General features: G+C 41.9%; 1 pseudogene; it reads right to left on the reverse strand.

Moving 5' to 3' along the window:
- Nucleotides 1–1339: 1339 nt before the first annotated feature.
- LOC132007153 (large ribosomal subunit protein eL28-like) lies at nucleotides 1340–1788 on the reverse strand (annotated as a pseudogene).
- Between the last annotated feature and the right edge of the window lie 413 nt (nucleotides 1789–2201).

Consider the following 2201-nt stretch of genomic DNA (forward strand, 5'->3'; position numbering starts at 1 on the left):
CCAACTATAAAACTGGATTTGTCTATTTCTCCTGTCACTTTGATCAGTTTTGGCCTCCTGCATTTTGGTGCTCTGTTGTTGTGTTCATACATATTTAAGATTGTTATGTCTTTTGGAGAATTGACTCCTTTGTTATTATGTCTTCTTTTCATGCTTGACAGATTTCCTTGCTCTGAAGTCTACTTAGTCTAAAATTAACACAGCTACTCCAGCATTCTTTGATTAGTGTTAGCATAGTGTATTTTTTTCTCCTTATCTTTAAAGTACCACAGTCTGAATATTTAAACTAGACTCCCTGTGCAGTTCTGCCCCTCCAAGAAAAGTCCATGCTTTTTGGTGTGCTTACTTTATTTCTTGTAAGGAGTAGAGTGATGACTTCTAAGCTTTTTATATGTCAGAGCTGAAACAGAAGTCTTACTAATCTTTTAAAAAATTAACATCTTCTTGGGGCACCTGGGTGGCTCAGTCAGTTAAGCATCTGACTCTTGATTTCAGCTCAGGTCATGATCTTGGGGTCTTGAGATCGAACACCAAGTTGGGCTCTGTGCTCAGCATGGAGTCTGCTTGTCCTTCTTTCCCTGCTTTCCCCCTGCTCCTTCCTTATCTCTTTTAAAGAAATAAATCTTTAAAAAAATCAACATCTTCTTGTTATTTTCTTTCTCTCCAACCTGTATAAAAATCCTTCCCTTTTTTTCTCACAACCTCTTTCAGAGGGCTTCCTCAGCAGAACTATTTGACCTCTGGAAATACTGTTTTGTTCTTTATACCACAGCTGTTTGACTCTTAAAGTTCACAGAAGGCTGTACCACCTCACTCTCTACCCAGAAATTTACTAGTTCTCATACCTGGTCTCCAAAATGATGTCAGCATCATTCATGCCTTTGTGAAACATTCATACATACTTTCTTATAGAGATTCCATTGTGTTTTCTTTTCTTTCAGTTTCCTTTGGAAGAGCTCCAGAATATCAGTTGAGTTGTATGAATCCCAGCTAAGAACCTAATTTAAATTCCTTCTCATGGGCTCCTGAAGGCCATAAAAAGTAAGCGTCTAAAAATTGGGGTAGGTGAGCATCCAGTTTCAATGTATCTACCAGTCAGGATACGATTGCTCACACAGATTACAGTAGATGACAGGTAACAGTATAGATTTTCACATAACAAGAGGTATGGTGAGAGACACTCCAGAGTTGGGCAGGTGGGGGATTGGGCAACATCTCAAAATAACAGAGCTTAAAAAAATATCTTTCTGCTCTGTCAAACCTAGTATGTTGGGGTTTTGTGTCTTTGTTTCAAGATGGCTGCCCCATCTGCATCTTTCTCTCTCTCTTTCTCTCTTTTTCAGGTGGTTGACATCTTTATTGCTTTGGAGGTGAGTGGCAGGTGTTCAGGAGCTCTTGGTAGGGCAGGCCACTTCTTCTTTACCATCACAGGCTTCTGACTGCACAGGAAGGCTCTCGTTGTGCGAATGGCAGGCATGTGCAGATCTGGGTGGTACTTGTTCTTGTAGATCATGTGCCTGATGCTGCTGAGGGTGGCCTGGGCATTCTGGTTCCATAAGGAGAAGGTGGTCAGTTATTGCTGGTGGGATGTGGGCTTCATGTTACCACTATACCTTTCCCCTTAGCCCCATACTCCATGCCCACAGTCTAGTGGTGAATCAGCCCAGGTAGTGGAAGGAGTTGTGAGCCTTCAGGTTATTGGTGTCGGTAATGAATGTCTTCTTGTTCCTCTTCATCAGGAAGCTGGAGCAGTTCCTCAGGGACCATCCATTGCAGGTGGGTGGACATGGCGGCCGCTCTTCTCACTATGGCAGACAGAGATGGAAAGTGCATTTATCATGGAACAGGAAAGAAAAAGAAGTGCCCCTATATTAAGCTCTTTGTTTATAACCAGTTATATCACATGGGCATCACTTGTGGAAGAGAGACAGGAAGTGAGTATAGCCTTTCTAGGAAGTGTGCTATGTAGAAGGAGTTGAGGATGAGTGTGAAATAATGCATGGTGGAGCCTCTGTCAGCTGGCTGACCCAAGTTCCAGAAACAATATACTATGTCATTTGATCCTTATCACAACTCTCTGTCATAGAAACTGGATGGTTGGAAGTCTAATGTGGATCGAGGGGCAAGTGTTCAGACTTCGATATCATTATTTTTTCTTCTTCTTGCTTTTCCAGATCTATTTCACAATTCTACCCCTCCAT

This window comes from Mustela nigripes, chromosome X, assembly GCF_022355385.1.
Source record: "Mustela nigripes isolate SB6536 chromosome X, MUSNIG.SB6536, whole genome shotgun sequence".
NCBI classification, from domain to species: Eukaryota; Metazoa; Chordata; class Mammalia; order Carnivora; family Mustelidae; genus Mustela; species Mustela nigripes.